The sequence below is a fragment of the Lagopus leucura genome, unplaced genomic scaffold (assembly GCF_019238085.1).
Source record: "Lagopus leucura isolate 7727_CA_CO unplaced genomic scaffold, USGS_WTPT01 Super-Scaffold_100004, whole genome shotgun sequence".
In the NCBI taxonomy this organism is placed as follows: Eukaryota; Metazoa; Chordata; class Aves; order Galliformes; family Phasianidae; genus Lagopus; species Lagopus leucura.
The window spans coordinates 2554828-2574146 of record NW_024962264.1 but is presented as its reverse complement, the minus strand read 5'-3'; the positions used below and the strand labels follow the sequence as shown (position 1 = coordinate 2574146).

At 37.9% G+C, this 19319-nt stretch overlaps 1 long non-coding RNA gene across 6 annotated transcripts; it reads left to right on the top strand.

Annotated features, from left to right (window-relative positions):
• Positions 1 to 225: 225 nt before the first annotated feature.
• On the top strand, positions 226 to 17625 carry LOC122180452. Of its 6 annotated transcripts, none has more exons than XR_006179079.1 (15): positions 226 to 263; positions 436 to 615; positions 791 to 917; positions 1015 to 1180; positions 1570 to 1628; positions 2255 to 2421; positions 2708 to 2880; positions 3053 to 3227; positions 3403 to 3555; positions 3714 to 3888; positions 4408 to 5797; positions 6079 to 6822; positions 7225 to 7399; positions 8012 to 11722; positions 17424 to 17625. It is a non-coding gene; the product is annotated as an uncharacterized LOC122180452 (long non-coding RNA). The 6 variants fall into 6 exon arrangements; XR_006179080.1 differs by lacking the exon at positions 226 to 263 and having other exon boundaries at positions 352 to 615; positions 6079 to 6137; positions 6648 to 6822; XR_006179081.1 differs by lacking the exon at positions 226 to 263 and having other exon boundaries at positions 352 to 615; positions 8012 to 8186; positions 8460 to 11722.
• The last annotated feature ends 1694 nt before the right edge of the window (positions 17626 to 19319 follow it).

Sequence of the window (19319 nt, the reverse complement as noted above, 5' to 3'; positions counted from 1 at the left end):
TAGACATGAAAAATGTTACCAAGGATGTCGAAGGAATATAGTAAGCTAATTTGTCCAAGCATGCCTAAGAATATTTGTGTATCTTCCCGCTGTGTTTTATGAGGAATGCAGACAAGAACCACGTCAACCAGGAAGTGGAAGGAAAACAGTAAGCTGATTTGTCCAAGCATGCCTAATAATATCTGTGTCTCTTTGTATTTCCAGCTGCGTTTTATGAGCAATGGAGCCAAGAACAACGTCAACGAGGAAGTTGAAGGAAAACAGTAAGCTAATTTTTTCAAGCGTGCCTAATAATATCTGCGTATCTGTGTGTTTTCCCGCTGCATTTTATGAGGAATGGAGATAAGAAGAACGTCAACAAAGAAGTGGAAGGAAAACAGTAAGCTTATTTTTCCAAGCATGCCCAATAATATTTGTGTATCTTTGTATTTCTAGCTGTGTTTTATGAGGAATGGAGAGAAGAACAAGTTGAACAAGGAAGTTGAAGGAAAACAGTATGCTAAGTTGTCTAAGCATGATAAGCGTAAGAATATCTGCGTATTTTCCAGCTGTGTTTTATGAGGAATGGAGATGACAAGAGACATGTCACCAAGGAAGTGGATGCAATACAGTAAGGTAATTTTTTCAGTGTGTGCCTAACAATATCTGTGTATCTTACCGCTGCTTTTTATGAGGAATTGAGACAAGAACAACGTTAACCAGAAAGCTGATGGAAAACAGTAAGCTAATTTTTCCAAGCGTGCTTAATAATATCTGTGTATCTGTGTATCTTCACGTTGTGTTTTATTAGGAATGGAGACAAGAACAAGGTTAACAAGGAAGTTGAAGGATACCAGTAAGCTCACTTTTCCATGCATCACTAATAATATCTGTGTATCTTCCCGCTGCGTTTTATGAGGAATGGAGACAAGAACAAGGTCAATAAAGAAGTTGAAGGAAAGCAGTAATGGAATTTTTCTAAGCATGCCTCATAATATTTGTGGATCTGTGTATCTTCCCTTTGTGTTTTATTAGGAATGGAGACATGAACAAGGTTAACTGGGAAATTGAAGGATAACAGTAAGCTAATTTTTCCAAGCATGCCTCATAATATTCGTGGATGTGTGCATCTTTCTGCTGTGTTTTATGAGGAATGGAGACAAGAGAAATGTCAGCAAGGATGTGGATGGAATATAGTAAGGTAATTTTTTCCAAGCGTGCCGAAGAATATCTGTGTAGGTTTGTATTTCCAGCTGCGTTTCATGAGGAATGGAGTCAAGAACAAGGTCCAGTAATAAGTTGAAGGAAAACAGTAAGCTAAATTTTCCAAGCATGCCTAATAATATCTGTATCTTCTTGCTGCGTTTTATGAGGAATGGAGACGAGAACAACGTCAATAAGGAAGTTGACGGAAAACAGTAAGCTTATTTTTCCAAGCGTGCCTAATAATATCTGTGTATCTGTGTATCTTCCTGCTGCGTTTTATGAGGAATGGAGAGGATAAGCATGCCAACAAGGAAGTGGAAGGATAACAGTTAGCTAATTTTATCAAGCGTGCGTAATAATATCTGTGTATCTTTGTGTTTCTAGCTGCGTTTTATGAGGAATGGAGATGACAAGCATGTCCACAAGGAAGTGGGAGGAATATAGTAAGCTAATTTTTCCAAGTGTGCCTGATAATATCTGTGTATCTGTGTATCTTCCCGCTGTGTTTTATGAGTAATGGAGATGACAACAATGTCAACCATGAAGTTGAAGGAAAACAGTACGCTCATTTTTCCAAGTGTGCCTAATAATATGTGTGTATATGTGTATGTTTCTGGTGTGTTTTATGAGGAATGGAGACAAGGAAAATGTTACCTAGGAAGTGGAAGGAGAGCAGTAAGCTAATTTTTCCAAGCATGCGTCTTAATATCTGCGTATCTTCCAGCTGTGTTTTCTGAAGAATGGATACAAGAACAAGGTCAATGAGGGAGTTGAAGGAAAACAGTAAGGTAATTTTTCCAAGCATGCCTCATAATATCTGTGGATGTCTGTATCTTCTCTCTGTGTTTTATTAGGAATGTAGACAAGAACAAGGTCATCTGCGAAATTGAAGGATAACAGTTAGCTAATTTTTCCCAGCTTGCGTAATAATATTTGTGTATGTTTGTATCATCTTGTTGTGTTTTATGAGGAATGGAGATGAGAACAATGTTATCTAGGAAGTGGAAGGAATGCAGTATGGTAATTTTTCTAAATGTGCCTAATAGTATTTGTGTGTGTGTATTTTCAGGTGTGTTTTATGTGGAGTGGAGATGAGTACAACATCAACTGGGAATTTGAAGGATAACAGTAAGCAAATTTTTCCAAGCGTGCCTGATAATATCTGTGTATCTTCCCGATGCGTTTTATGAGGAATGGAGACAACAACAATGTCTACAAGGAAGTGGAAGGAAAACAGTAAGCTAATTTTTCCAAGCGTGCTTAATGTTGTCTTTGTATTTGTGTATCATCCCACTGTGTTTTATGAGGAATGGAGACGAGAATAACGTCAACAAGGAAGTTGAAGGAAAACAGTAAGCTTGTTTTCCAAGCATGCCTAATTATATTTGTGTATTTCTGTATTTGCAGCTGTGTTTTATGAGGAAAGGAGACAACAATAATGTCAACCATGAAGTTGAACGATAACAGTAAGCTAATTTTTCCAAGCATGCCTAATAATATCTGTGTTTCTTTGTATTTGCAGCTGTGTTTTATGGGGAATGGAGAGAAGAACAAGGTCAACCAGGAATTTGAAGGAATACACTATGGTAAATTTTCCAAGCATGCCTAATAATATCTGTGTATGTGTATCTTCCTGCTGCGTTTTATGAGGAATGGAGACAAGAACCACGTCAACCAGGAAGTTGAAGGAAAACAGTAAGCTAATTTTTTCAAGCATGCCTAACAATATCAGCGTATCTGTGTGTTTTCCTGCTGCGTTTTATGAGGAATGGAGATAAGAAGAACGTCAACAAAGAAGTGGAAGGAAAACAGTAAGCTTATTTTTCCAAGCATGCCCAATAATATCTGTGTGTCTTTGTATTTCCAGCTGCGTTTTATGAGGAATGGAGATAAGAACAAGTTGAACAAGGAAGTTGAAGGAAAACAGTATGCTAAGTTGTCTAAGCATGCGTAAGAATATCTGCGTATCTTCCAGCTGTGTTTTATGAGGAATGGAGATGACAAGAGACATGTCACCAAGGAAGTGGATGCAATACAGTAAGGTAATTTTTTCAGTGCGTGCCTAACAATATCTGTGTATCTTACCGCTGCTTTTTATGAGGAATTGAGACAAGAACAACGTTAACCAGAAAGCTGAAGGAAAACAGTAAGCTAATTTTTCCAAGCGTGCTTAATAATATCTGTGTATCTGTGTATCTTCACGTTGTGTTTTATTAGGAATGGAGACAAGAACAAGGTTAACAAGGAAGTTGAAGGATACCAGTAAGCTCACTTTTCCATGCATCACTAATAATATCTGTGTATCTTCCCGCTGCGTTTTATGAGGAATGGTGACAAGAACAATGTCAGCAAGGACGTGGAAGGAATATAGTAAGCTAATTTTTCGAAGCATGCCTAATTATACTTTCGTGTTTCCAGCTGTGTTTTATTATGAATGGAGACAACGTCAACCAGGAAGTGGAAGTGTAACAGTAAGTTAATTTTTCCAAGCATGCCTAATAATATTTGTGTATGTTTGTATCTTCCAGCTGCGTTTTATGAGGAATGGAGACAAGAACAAGGTGAACAAGGAAGTGGAAGGAAAACAGTATGCTAATTTTTCCAAGCATGCCTAATAATATCTGTGTATCTGTGTATATTCTACCTGCGTTTCATGAGGTCTGGCGATAACAATGTAGTCAACCAGGAAGTTGAAGGAAAACAGTAAGCTGAATTTTCCAAGCATGCCTAATAATATTTGTGTATTTGTGTATGTTTCTGGTGCGTTTTCTGAGGAATGGAGACGAGAACAAGGTCAACCCGGTTGTTGAATGATAACAGTAAGCTAATTTTTCCAAGCATGCCTAATAATATCTGTGTGTCTTCCTGTTGGGTTTTATGTGGATTGGAGAGAAGAACAAGGTCAACCAGGAAGTTGAAGGAAAACAGTAAGCTAAATTTTTCAAGCATGCCTAAGAATATCTGTGTACCTTTCAGCTGCGTTTTATGAGGCTTGGAGATGACTAGAAGGTCATCCAGGAAGTGGAAGGGAAACAGTGAGATAATTTTTCCAAACGTGCTTAATAATATTTGTGTATGTGTGTGTCTTCACGCTATGTTTTGTGAAGAATGGAGACAAGAACAAGGTCAATAAAGAAGTTGAAGGAAAGCAGTAATGGAATTTTTCTAAGCATGCCTCATAATATTTGTGGATCTGTGTATCTTCCCTTTGTGTTTTATTAGGAATGGAGACATGAACAAGGTTAACTGGGAAATTGAAGGATAACAGTTAGCTAATTTTTCCAAGCATGCCTCATAATATTCGTGGATGTGTGCATCTTTCTGCTGTGTTTTATGAGGAATGGAAACAAGAGAAATGTCAGCAAGGATGTGAATGGAATATAGTAAGGTAATTTTTTTCCGTGCGTGCCGAAGAATATCTGTGTAGGTTTGTATTTCCAGTTGTGTTTCATGAGGAATGGAGTCAAGAAATAAGGTCAAGTAATAAGCTGAAGGAAAACAGTAAGCTAAATTTTCCAAGCTTGCCTATTAATATGTGTATCTTCCTGCTGGGTATTATGAGGAATGGAGACGAGAACAACGTCAATAAGGAAGTTGAAGGAAAACAGTAAGCTTATTTTATCAAGCGTGCCTAAGAATATCTGTTTGTCTTCCTGCTGCGTTTTGTGAGGCATGGACGTGACAAGAATGTCAACCAGGTTGTGGAGTTAAAACTGTGAGATAATTTTTCAAGTGTGTTTATTAATATTTGTGTATGTTCACGTTGTGTTTTATGAGGCATGGAGACAAGCACAACGTCAACCAGGAAGTTGAAGCAAAACAGTAAGGTAATTTTTCCACGCATGTCAAATAATATGTGTGTATCTGTGTATGTTTCCTGTGTGTTTTATGAGGAATGGAGACAAGGAAAATGTTAACTAGGAAGTGCAAGGAAAGCAGTAAGCTAATTTTTGCAAGCATGCCTAATAATATCTGTGTATCTGTGTATCTTCCTGCTGTGTTTTATGAGGAATGGAGACAAGAACAAGGTCAGCCAAGAAGTTGAAGGAAAGCAGTAAGCTAATTTGTCCAGTTATGCCTAAGAATATCTGTGTATCTTTGTATTTCCAGCTGCGTTTTATGAGGAATGGAGATGAGAACAAGGTCAATCAGGAAGTGGAAGGAAAACAGTATGTTAAATTTTCCAAGCATGCCTTATAATATCTGTATCTTTTCGCTGCGTTTTATGAGGAATGGAGAGGATAAGCATGCCAACAAGGAAGTGGAAGGATAACAGTTAGCTAATTTTATCAAGCGTGCCTAATAATATCTGTGTATCTTCCCGCTGTGTTTTATGAGTAATGGAGATGACAACAATGTCAACCATGAAGTTGAAGGAAAATAGTACGCTCATTTTTCCAAGTGTGCCTAATAATATGTGTGTATATGTGTATGTTTCTGGTGTGTTTTATGAGGAATGGAGACAAGGAAAATGTTACCTAGGAAGTGGAAGGAGAGCAGTAAGCTAATTTTTCCAAGCATGCGTCTTAATATCTGCGTATCTTCCAGCTGTGTTTTCTGAAGAATGGATACAAGAACAAGGTCAATGAGGAAGTTGAAGGAAAACAGTAAGGTAATTTTTGCAAGCATGCCTCATAATATCTGTGGATGTCTGTATCTTCTCTCTGTGTTTTATTAGGAATGTAGACATGAACAAGGTCATCTGCGAAATTGAAGGATAACAGTTAGCTAATTTTTCCCAGCTTGCATAATAATATCTGTGTATGTTTGTATCTTCATGTTGTGTTTTATGAGGAATGGAGATGAGAACAATGTTACCTAGGAAGTGAAAGGAATGCAGTATGGTAATTTTTCTAAATGTGCCTAATAGTATTTGTGTGTGTGTATTTTCAGGTGTGTTTTATGTGGAGTGGAGATGAGTACAACATCAACTGGGAATTTGAAGGATAACAGTAAGGAAATTTTTCCAAGCGTGCTTGATAATATCTGTGTATTTGTGTATCTTCCCGCTGTGTTTTATGGGGAATGGAGAATAGAACAACGTCAACCAGGAAGTTGACGCAAACCAGTAAGCTATATTTTCCAAATGTGTTTGATAAAATCTGTGTATCTTCCTGATGCGTTTTATGAGGAATAGAGACAGCAACAATGTCTACAAGGTAGTGGAAGGAAAACGGTAAGCTAATTTTTCCAAGTGTGTTTAATATTATCTTTGTATTTGTGTATCATCGCACTGTGTTTTATGAGGAATGGAGACGAGAACAACGTCAACCAGTAAGTTGAGGGAAAACGGTAAGCTTGTTTTCCAAGCATGCCTAATAATATTTGTGTATTTTTGTATTTGCAGTTGTGTTTTATGAGGAATGGAGACAACAATAATGTTAACCATGAAGTTAAAGGATAACAGTAAGTTAATTTTTCCAAGCATGTGTAATAATATTTGTGTTTATTTGTATTTGCAGCTGTGTTTTATGCGGAATGGAGACAAGAACCAGGTCAATAAGGAATTTGAAGGAAAACAATAAGCTAAATTTTCCAAGTATGCTTAATAATATCTGTGTATATGTGTATCTTCCTGCTGTGTTTTATGAGGAATGGAGACGAGAACAGTGTTAACCAGGAAGTTGAAGGAAAACAGTAAGCTAATTTTTCCAAGCATGGTTGATAATATCTGTGTATTTGTGTATCTTCCCGCTGTGTTTTATGTGGTATGTAGATGAGAACACGGTCTACCAGGAAGTGGAAGGAATGTAGTCAGGTAATTTTTCCACGCATGCCTAAAAATATCTGTGTTCCTGAGTGTCTTCCTGCTGCGTTTTATGAGTAATGGAGACAAGAACAATGTCCATAAGGAAGTTGAAGGAAAACAGTAAGCTTGTTTTCCAAGCGTGCCTAATTATATTTGTGTATTTTTGTATTTGCAGCTGTGTTTTATGAGGAATGGAGACAACAATAATGTTAACCGTGAAGTTAAATGATAACAGTAAGCTAATTTTTCCAAGCATGCGTAATAATATCTGTGTTTCTTTGTATTTGCAGCTGTGTTTTATGAGGAATGGAAACAAGAACAAGGTCAACCAGGAATTTGAAGGAAAACACTAAGCTAAATTTTCCAAGCATGCCTAATAATATCTGTGTATATGTGTATCTTACTGCTGTGTTTTATGAGGAATGGAGAGAATAACAACGTCAATCAGGAAGTTGAAGGAAAATGGTAAGCTAAATTTTCCAAGCAAGCTTAGTAATATCTTTGTATCTGTGTATTTTCCCTTTGCATTTTATGAGTAATGGAGTCGACAATAATGTCAACAAGGAAGTGGTAGGATAACAGTAAGCTAATTTTTCCAAGCATGCCTAACAATATCTGTGTATCTGTGTATTTTCCTCTTGTGTTTTATGAGGAATGGAGACTAGAACAAGGTTAATGAGTAAGTGGAAGGAATACATTAAGATAATTTTTCCCTGAATGTCTTGTAATATCTGTGGGTGTCATTATCTTACTTGTGTGTTTTATTAGTAATGCAGACAAGTGCAATGTCAACTGTGCAATAGATGGATAAGAGTTTGGTATTTTTTGCAACCTTGCCTTATAATATCTATGTTTGTGTGTATCTTTTTGCTGTGTTTTATGAGGAATGTGTATGAGAACAATATCATGAAGTAAGTGGAAGGAGTGCAGTAAGGTAATTTTTTTAAGTGTGCTTGTGTATTTGCAGCTGTGTTTTATGAAGAATGGAGACAACGTCAACCAGGAAGTGGAAGTGTACAAGTTAGCTAATTTTTCCAATCATGCCTAATAATATTTGTGTATGTTTGTATCTTTCAGCTGCGTTTTATGAGGAATGGAGACAAGAACAAGGTGAACAAGGAAGTGGAAGGAAAACAGTTCGCTAATTTTTCCAAGCATGCTTAATAATATCTGTGTATCTGTGTATATTCTACCTGCGTTTCATGAGGTATGGAGATAACAACGAAGTCAACCAGGAAGTGGAAGGACAACAGTAAGCTGAATTTTCCAAGCATGCATAACAATATCTGTGTTTTTATGTATGTTTCTGGTGTGTTTTATGAGGAATGGAGTTGAGAACAAGGTCAACCCGTTAGCTGAATGATAACAGTAAGCTAATTTTTGTAAGCATGCCTAATAATAGCTGTGTGTCGTCCTGTTGGGTTTTATGTGTATTGGAGAGAAGAACAAGGTCAACCAGGAAGTTGAAGGAAAACAGTAAGCTAACTTTTTCCAGCATGCCTAATAATATCTGTGTATCTTTCAGCTGTGTTTTATGAGGCTTGGAGAAGACTAGAAGGTCATCCACGAAGTGGAAGGGAAACAGTGAGATAATTTTTCCAAGCGTGCTTAATAATATTTGTGTATGTGTGTGTCTTCATGCTATGTTTTGTGAAGAATGGAGACAAGAAGAAGGTCATCTAGGAAGTTGAAGGAAAGCAGTAAGGTAATTTTTCTAAGCATGCCTCATAATATTTGTGGATCTGTGTATCTTCCCTTTGTGTTTTATTAGGAATGGAGACATGAACAAGGTTAACTGGGAAATTGCAGGAAGCTATTTTTTTAGCTAATTTTTCCAAGCATGCCTCATAATATTCGTGGATGTGTGCATCTTTCTGATGTGTTTTATGAGTAATGGAGACAAGAGAAATGTCAGCAAGGACGTGGGTGGAATATAGTAAGGTAATTTTTTTCCGTGCGTGCCGAAGAATATCTGTGTAGGTTTGTATTTCCAGCTGCGTTTCATGAGGAATGGAGTCAAGAACAATGTCAAGTAATAAGTTGAAAGAAAACAGTAAGCTAAATTTTCCATGCATGCCTAATAATATCTTTATCTTCCTGCTGCGTTTTATGAGGAATGGAGATGAGAACAACGTCAACAAGGAAGTTGAAGGAAAAGTAAGATTATTTTATCAAGCGTGCCTAAGAATATTTGTTTGTGTTCTTGCTGCGTTTTGTGAGGCATGGACATGAAAAGAATGTCAACCAGGTTGTGGAGTTAAAACTGTGAGATAATTTTTCAAGTGTGTTTATTAATATTTGTGTATGTTCACGTTGTGTTTTATGAGGCATGGAGACAAGAACAACGTGAACGAGGAAGTTGAAGCAAAACTGTATGGTAATTTTTCCAAGCATGCCAAATAATATGTGTGTTTCTGTGTATGTTTCCCGTGTGTTTTATGAGGAATGGAGACAAGAACAAAGTCAACCTGGAAGTTTAAGGAAAACAGTAAGTTAACTTTTCCAAGCATGCCTAATAATATCTGTGTATCTGTGTATCTTCTCGCTGCGTTTCATGAGGAATGGCGAGGATAAGCATGCCTACAAGGAAGTGGAAGGATAACAGTAAGCTAATTTTATCAAGTGTGCCTAATAATATCTGTGTTTCTTTGTGTTTCTAGCTGCGTTTTATGAGGAATGGAGATGACAAGCATGTCCACAAGGAAGTGGAAGGAATGTAGTAAGCTAATTTTTCGAAGCGTGCCTAATAATATCTGTGTATCTGTTTATCTTCCCGCTGCGTTTTATGAGATATCGTGATGACAATAATGTCAACCCTGAAGTTCAAGGAAATCAGTATGCTAATTTTTCCAAGCGTATCTAATAATATGTGTGTATATGTGTATGTTTCCGGTGTGTTTTATGAGGAATGGAGACAAGGAAAATGTTACCTAGGAAGTGCAAGGAGAGCAGTAAGCTAATTTTTGCAAGCATGCTTCTTAATATCTGCATATCTTCCAGCTGTGTTTTGTGAATAATGGAGACAAGAACAAGGTCAACGAGGAAGTTGAAGGAAAACAGTAAGTTAATTTTTGCAAGCATGCTTCATAATATCTCTGGATGTTTGTATGTTCCCTCTGTGTTTTATTAGGAATGCAGAGAAGAACAAGGTCATCTGCGAAATTGAAGGATAACAGTTAGCTAATTTTTCCCAGCTTGCATAATAATATCTGTGTATGTTTGTATGTTCTTGTTGTGTTTTATGAGGAATGGAGATGAGAACAATGTTATCTAGGAAGTGGAAGGAATGCAGTATGGTAATTTTTCTAAGTGTGGCTAATAGTATTTGGGTGTGTATATTTTCAGGTGTGTTTTATGTGGTGTGGAGATGAGTACAACGTCAACTGGGAATTTGAAGGATAACAGTAAGCAAATTTTTCCAAGCGTGTCTGATAATATCTGTGTATTTGTGTATCTTCCCGCTGCGTTTTATTAGGAATGGAGAATAGAACAACGTCAACCAGGAAGTTGAAGCAAACCAGTAAGCTATATTTTCCAATTGTGCCTGATAATATCTGTGTATCTGTGTATCTTCCTGATGCGTTTTATGAGGAATGGAGACAACAGCAATGTCTACAAGGAAGTGGAAGGAAAACAGTAAGCTAATTTTTCCAAGCGTGCTTAATATTGTCTTTGTATTTGTTTATCATCCCACTGCGTTTTATGAGGAATGGAGACGAGAATAATGTCAACAAGGTAGTTGAGGGAAAACAGTAAGCTTGTTTTCCAAGCATGCGTAATTATATTTGTGTATTTTTGTATTTGCAGCTGTGTTTTATGAGGAATGGAGACAACAATAATGTTAACAATGAAGTTAAAGGATAACAGTAAGCTAATTTTTCTATGCATGCGTAATAATATGTGTGTTTATTTGTATTTGCAGGTGTGTTTTATGAGGAATGGAGACAAGAACAAGGTTAACAAGGAATTTGAAGGAAAACTCTAAGCTAAATTTTCCAACCATGTCTAATAATATCTGTGTATATTTGTATTTTCTTGCTGCGTTTTAAGAGGAATGGAGAGAATAACAATGTCAACCTGGAAGTTGAAGGAAAATGTTAAGCTAAATTTTCTAAGCATGCTTAGTAATATTTTTGTATCTGTGTATTTTACCTCTGCGTTTTATGAGCAATGAGAACAATGTCAACAAGGAAGTTATAGCATAACAGTCAGCTAATTTTTACAAGCTTGCATAAGAATGTCTGTGTATCTTTGTGTTTTCAGGTGTGTTTTATGAGGAATGGAGATCAGAAGAAGGTCTATTAGGAAGTTGAATGAAAATCGTCAGCTTAATTTTCCAAGCATTCCTAATAATATCTGTGTATCTGTATCTTGCTCTTGTGTTTTATGCTGAATGGAGACTAGAACAATGTCAATCTGGAAGTTCAAGGAAATCAGTAATTTTTCTAAACATGCCTCATTATATTTGTGTGTTTGTTTTTTTGTGTGGTTTTTGTGTGTTTTATGAGTAATGGAGACAAGAATAAGGTCAATGAGTAAGTGGAAGGAATGTAGTAAGGTAATTTTTCCCTGAATGTGTTGTAATATCTGTGGGTGTCATTATCTTCCTTCTCTTTTATCAGTAATGCAGACAGGTACAATGTCAAGTGTGCAATAGATGGATAAGAGTTTTGTAATTTTTGCAACCTTCCCTAATAATATCAATGTTTGTGTGTATCTTCTTGCAGTGTTTTATGAGGAATGTGTATGAGAACAATATCATGAATGAAGTGGAAGGAGTGCAGTAAGGTAATTTTTTTAAGTGTGCTTGTGTATTTGCAGGTGTGGTTTATGTGGAATGTAGATAAGAAGAACCTCAATTGGGAAGCTGAAGGAGAAGAGTTAGCTCTTTTTTCAAAGCATGCTTAAGAATATGTGTGTATTTTGGTGCTGCTTTCTATGAGGAATGGAGATAATAAAAATGTCATGGAGGAATGGGATGCAATACAGTCAGGTAATTTTTTTTTTTACAGTGCGTGCCTAGGCGTAGCGCAGCGTACGCGTGCCTAGGCGTAGCGCAGCGTACGCGTGCCTAGGCGTAGCGCAGCGTACGCGTGCCTAGGCTACATACTACTTCTCCGGTCTTTTTGTTTTGTCTTTCTTCCTTTGGCAGTGTTTATCATGAGGTTCTTGCTAGTTGTGCATATCTTTCTATTTTTTAAATATTCTAAGTTGTGGTCACTGTTAAGGAATAATATAATTACATCATTCAGAAAATACATATACTTCGAAAAACATAGTACTGTCAAAATTCAGATGAAACCAGTGCCCGGTTTTGGAAAATGAGAACTATTACAACAGAACGTCTCACAGCCTTGTTCAGTCCTTTTGTTCATATGTTGGTTAAGTAGCCCCATTTGTACACCCTTGTTACGGGAGGGCTAATTCCCCTGTCGTACCATAACCTGCCCAGTTGCCAAGTCTTTTTCCTCAGGTGACTCGGGCATTGTAGCCCAAGTCACCTGAGGAGGCTTTTTCCTTTTATTAGAAACTATGAAGTCCTCCAGAATCCATGTTCTTGTTGGCATTTGTAAATTAGCTGTACCCCTGTTCTTTTGTGGAGACTTTGAAATTTCTGGACATGTCTTAATTGTTTCCATAATGGAAGTAAAAAAACTTTGGCAAAGGCCACCCTGGCCCTTATAAGATAAATGTACATGTTTCTAGGACACTTGTTTGGAGCTTGGTTGGGGTATTCCTGGAGCAGCTTATCTAGTTTTAATAACTGGAAATATTCTACTCCTTCTACGGCTCTAACATTATGCCTTGGTCCTCGGTGCTCTGTCTCCCCCAGATTGGCCACCAACTGCTGGACAGTGGCCTCCGAGGCCACCAGGAAGTTCAACTTGGATTCTCAGTTCTCAGTTTTCTGAGAACTTCTCAGTTCTCCCACATTCTCAGTTCTGTTTGTATTAAATGTTATGGAGCTTTAAGTGCAATGTTTAGTCTCAGAAAATGTTCTTTAATCGGTCAACCCTCATGGCTCTTCAGAGCCTGAGGTGTGCATAGCCCCCCTGAATGAAGACAAGCACAGCTAGTGTCCATATGGCTGCTCTGTATCCTGGGAGGAGGATTTATGAGTTCCCTCCCATTATCACTATGCTTCCCTTGGGGCTCTTCGAGCTTTCACTCTGACTAGCATTTGCTGGCGAACACTGGCGAATGAGGAAAAACTCCAGATGACACAGATACGTCTTTCTCTCTCTGTGCAGTCTTTTCTCCACCAAGTTATGTAGCCATTGGTTCCATCAACAGGAAGAATCATAGAATCATAGAATCACAGAATTACTCAGAGTGCAAAAGACCTTCAAGATTATCAAGTCCAACCACAACCTAGCCATCCTACCCTAACTCTAACAGCCCTTTCATTTAAAGCTCTATCAATGAACCTTCCCAACTCCTGTTTTAAGACCCCTTTCCCTTGATGTGATAAGCTACTCCTATCAGCAGGCCTTGTCTCATGTACATCAAGCGGAAGTCAAAAAACCCAAAACCCTGCTGGGCAAAGTAGGCTCAGAGCCAGGTATTAATCTGCTGGCCCATCATATTTAGTCCCTTATCATTCCCTATAACAGGAGAGACAGCAGAATACAACTTGTGCTCTCAAACCCTTTACCTGTCACCCCACGACTCTGTCTCGCTCCAATTTATAGGAGGGAGAGGAGGTTCTTTTATTATCTATATACCTGGTGTGAGATTAAGAAACAATGGTTCAAATGTTGGTCCGACCAATTTATTACAAATCTTAATCAGGGAAATGGGGAAGGGGAGGGCAGACACTGTTATGAATTAGGGTAATAGGGAAGGGAAGGAGGGTGATAGAAAAGATAAGAAAGAAGAGGCAAGGAGTCTTTATAGGAAGCAAGAGGGAGATAGTCACCACCATGGATCCAGCGAGGTTCGTAGTTCAGTCTTTGATCTTCAGTAGCGGTGGGTCGTCAGGCAGAGCTGTTCTGTTGACGACGACGACGACCATGGCGATGATGGCCCCTTTTCAATGGTTTCAAAGTGATTGAGTCAGCTGTCTTTGCAGTGACAGCTCAAATCCGAAGTGGTTGAGTCAGCTCTCCTTTGAGTGGCAGCTTCTGGCTCTGGGATCTCAGCAGGAAACTCCTTTGTTCTGATCTTCCTGGCCTTGCCGGCAGATAAGAGGGAGCAGGGAGGCGCCAACTTGTAACTTGCCTTCGCAGGATACAATGGCATTGTCCCCCAGTCTTCCATAGCAAACAGTAGTTGGTAACAGGCTAGATCTTTTGCCAGTAAACAGTCCTGACCACTATCTTCCGAAGGCGAACAGCTCCAAAGATGTAAAATTGTCCACACAGCGATGTTGATTGCCACACAACGTCCATCACTTGCCTCCTTAACAAAATACCTAAGGAAGCAAGCTTTGAGCCAAAAAAACAAAGAAGGATTCTCACAGGCTCAGAACTCCTTTTTCATAGTCCTTAGGGAAGTTCTTCCTCCATCATCGCTGCCTACCCAAAAACAAAACAAAAATAGGGGATAGGAATCTGAGGGCCGAACTAGGGGAGGAAGTTTCTTCCTTATGTCTTTAACTAGGACTCCTAGGAGGCAACAGACCGCCCTGTCTAGAGGCTCTGGTCTATATATTAGCCCTTCTGCTTCCTAAGAACTTAACTACTCACATGAGTATGCAACAGTGAAAGCAGGTTACTCTCTGTAACTAGAATACCTGCAGATGACAGGAAAAAAAAAGAAAAAAAACCCACCTTGTGCAATATTTCCCGTGAATATTTTCTCTCTTCCATGCTATGAACATTCTGCAAGGTATGTTCTGTAGTGTTACCTCTTAGGAAAAGCAAGTACAGAGTACTGACCACCAACGCGCGTATCACCTTGAAGTTCTTATTTCAGGCCTTTATATTTAAATTATTTTAATAAATACAGACATCATTCATATGAAAACTTCTTCTAGCAAATATACTGAGATATAACAGTTGAATTTGCTGCTGTTAGTATTCCTTTATGTTTCCTACTCAAGTAATCCAGGCTGGGGGAGCTGGACTTGTTCAGCCTGGAGAAAAGAAGGCTGCAGGGTGACCTCATTGCAGCCTTCCAATACCTAAAGGGAGCCTACAAACAGAAGGGGAGTCAGCTTGCATAATCGATGAATATTAAGATGTTATAACTACAAAATAAACAAGAAAGTTTGGCAAAGCAGATAACGATAACAAAAAGAGAATAGATACAAAGCTTACCCCTATTCTGGGCTTGCTTACAAAACTGCAGCAGAGCAAATCTCCAGGAGATATCCTTCCCTACTGGTAGCCAGCTCTTAAATAGGTCTAGGAATTGCCTTCACCTGTGCTCCTCTGGCTGACTCGTGGCTCTCCTCAGGTGATCAATCAGAGGTTCAGGCCGTGACTCAGCAGTTCCCATACTGCAGTGTTAAGGATCTACGATACTGGCCGTGACAGGGCCAGGGCCAAATCACTGGACATGCACATCAATGTGGTGAACAGCAAAAGGGGCTTTATTACAAGTAAACTCTAACTTATATACCCTATGTGCTTCGTCTACGCCCCCGAGCATATGTCACAGTGCAGGGGAGGTCCTAATGCATCGCATCCAGACATCGCCTCGTCAGGGCCAACTCCTGACACATCACATTCCAATTTCAACACTAGACGCCTAATACAGTATATGCAACACCATACACAACTCTTTGAAAGGGTTGATAACTGCAGGACAAGGGGAAATGGTTTGAAGTTGAGGGAGGGAAGATCTAGGTTGGATGTCAGGGGGAAGTTCTTTACAGAGAGAGGTGAGGTGCTGGAACAGCTGCCCAGAGAGGCTGTGGCTGGGTTGGACGGGGCGCTAGGCAACCTGGTCTAGTATTAGATGTGGAGGTTGGTAGCCCCTGTCGGGGGGTTGGAGCTTGATGATCCTTAAGGTTCCTTCCAACTCAAGCTATTCTACGATTCTATGACCGCGTGATAATTATTTGTGCATTTCCAGTTCCTATAACTCTTACTGAGCTTGGTTTCTGCTTTTCCTAGTATTCTATTTTCTTACCTAACTAACATAAAACTATCATTTACTTTGTTTCTGTCCATTTCTGATATGTTGCAGGTATTTTTAGTTTAAATCTAAACTCCATTATTTCATTACTACTTAATTTTTCATTTGCAAAAGCCGTATTGTGATTTATCCTCATATAAATACTCAGTCAAAATATTTGTAATTAAAGTGTTCTTAAATGAATTCAAGAAAGTTCTAACATTCTCCTTAAACTCTTAGTTCAAAGATAGATAGGTGTGTTGAGGGGCAGGAGGCAGAGAGAAAAAGGAAGGATAGATGCATGGTGGGCTCCATGCCTACTTTTCAAAGGCAAATGACCGATTGCCTCAGGAAGACATCAGTTCCAATCAGTAGTCAAGGAGAAATTGCTCTAAAATAGACTAAATAGCAAAGAAGTGCATCTCCAACCGGTGGTTATGTACTTTGTCCTTTGTTTAGATAGAACGTTGAAGTGTAACATTATCATCTTTGAAAAACAGCAAAAAAAATAAAAGAATATGCTCTTCATTTAGGTTCAATATTTGAGATAATCTTATTTGAAAAAAATCTGTATTGACATTTTCTTTTTAACATTTTTGTGCGGCAGAGGGAAGTGTTTTGCTTTGAGATGCAGAACTAATTTCTTGAGAATATATGCTAATTTCTATGGGTATATGCTATATTCAAATCTGTAGGCTTGTTTAAACGAAAAGTCATGCTCCAAACATTGAGGGGGAAACCATAGCTCAAATACTTCAAAGCTAATGTTATAACCTCAGGTAACCTAATTTACCTGTTACTGGAAATGCCATTTTTAGACCAAATCACAAACTTGATATCAGAAAAGATCTTGATGGTCTGTAAATATGTTAAAAATAGGTAAATGATCTAATTTTCTAACAGTTTGACATAAGTAAGTATATAAGCATGTACATGTATATACATATACGCATATATATGTAACAAAAAAAAAAAAAAAAAAAAAAAAAGAAAGAAAAAAAGAAAAAGGAAAAGGATGCCTGGCAATTCAGCTTCATCCCATGGAGATTAGTGGAACTCAAAATGGTCTCGTAGTCAGGAAAATCACTTTTGAGAGCCATTCCAGGAGCTAAATGTAGCAAAATAATAATAATAATAATAAAAGATTAATTTTTGCTAATGTTTCTATTAGGAGCATTATTTTTGCTGTATTACTTTTAAGAATAGAAGCATCCTCTTATTATTTTCTTGTACTTAAAAGCTTAAAGAAAAAAAGAATAAGTAGCACTGAGAAAAAAAATACTGTAAAAAGCACATCGGTATATATGCCTTACTCCTGAAATTTAAGCCTTGCCTCTGGTAGCAGCTTTTTAATTATTTTGGATGTTATTAAACATGGTGCATTGCAAATGTCACATAATTCTTTCCTACTGATTTTCCACTACAGCTTTTCTCAGACCTTTGGCTTCTGCAACACTTTCAAGAGAAGATTAGACAATATCTCTAAGGAACAGCTTTGGTTTAGTGGATCATACCTTTTGACCAAGAAATGGTATCTCAAGTTTCCTTCCAGTTCTATTTCCTAATTCTGTGATCTCCCACAGAGATACTGGAGAATAAAATTAGAATTTGCCTCTCTTTTATGTACTTCCTGCTTTCTTTTTATATGACTAGTTCACAAACTGTATCCTTTAACCTTGTTCTATTTTGACAGCCGGTGACTGGCACATTTTCTAAGCTAAGTGATCACTTCTTTTATGCTCAAGAAATTATCTCTGAAGTTACCACAGGTCTACCTGCATTATCCTTTTTTTTTTTTTTTTTTTTTTCCTTCAATTTACAGGATACCACGTAAGGAAACAGCCACACCAGTTTCATCTCCACTTCTATGCTACGTGCCCTACTTAGCATTTCAGGTTTTTATTGTGCTTTATCATTTCCTTCTAGTTCTATTTGAAGTGCACCGTATCTTCACTATTTTATGGTGTTCTAGCACATCATTTTCGCCTGCGATAATGGGAGTGGCCGTTGTTTCATCTTTAGGTATATGAGGGTGGCATTTCTATAAATACAACACAAACTCATCTGTATATTCCACAAATACGTAGACGACAATTCAATACTGTTTCCAGTAAGCTCAGGGCTGGGGTGGGAGGGAGATTAGAAGGAGGAGCACCTGTTCAGCAATTCCTTTGAGCTATTTACTCTGTTCTTCCTAAAGTACTCAAGTGCATGTCAATAGCTTTAGCAATAGCATTTAACCACTGACATTGAACGACTAAAAAAAAAGATTACCTACAGAAGGCTGTTTCCCACACGGTAAATGTCTTACCATTCTTTTCCAACGTATTAACGTAGTTCAAAATATAGCATTAAAATTACATTTTTGCTGCTGTGCGATGAAAGTAAGAGTATCTCAAGTAACAGAAATAAGCTTTCGTGGAGACCCCTGGAGTTCAGATTTGTGCGTAGGAAAATGGTGAAAGAAATCATAAGACAGAATATTTGTCAGATGCAGAAAGAAATCTTTTGAATGTTATTGTTCTGTGACAGAGGGGGGTAAAAAAGCCATTCAAAATAAATCACAGATGTCCTGTATAAAATTCAGAGGATTTAAAGGCCTGAGACGAGGTTTTGAATAACTGAAGGTTCACTGCAGCTCCTTTTTAATAGTATGCGATTCATAACTGAGACTGACTTTATGTACTATTGTGGACTGGTTCTGACCCAGAAATCCAAGATTTCATAAAGTTTTCCTTTAAATTCGCTATTCGAGCAAGAAGCAAGAACTTCTTTAATCACGTGTAAGAAGTCCGTTAAGGGATTCAAGATAGAAAAGAGCATTGTGACAGAGTGCAGGAGCCAGCCACAGTCCCTTCTGGCTGTGGCCAGAAAATCCTACATGCTGGCCTGCTGTGTCTTAGGCAATTTGTGCCTTGTTCCTTGCGTTACAAGCTCCCCTTCATTGGAAGGGACAGTGATAGAAATATCATTCTATAATGGTTCCCTAAAACTTTCTATCTCATTTTTAAAAAATAAAACAGCTGCATTGATCAGTAATACAATCACAACACAAGTGGAAGTTTCATTAGCTCTTCCTTCAGTGCATACAGTTGCTTCTCCCCAGTTTGCTTTATCATTCTGCAGAATTTTTCATGTGGTCGCTTTTCAGACAGATTCTGTTTAACTTCTCCGGTTCCACAGAACTTCAAAAATAGAATTTAACTTATGCAGAAGTATTTTTGTCTTTTTTACCTTGCCACTTCTTAATCCTGCTCTCTTAAGCATTTCTTATTCTTCCCGAAAATTGAAAATAATAGAAAACAATATTATTTGAATAAAA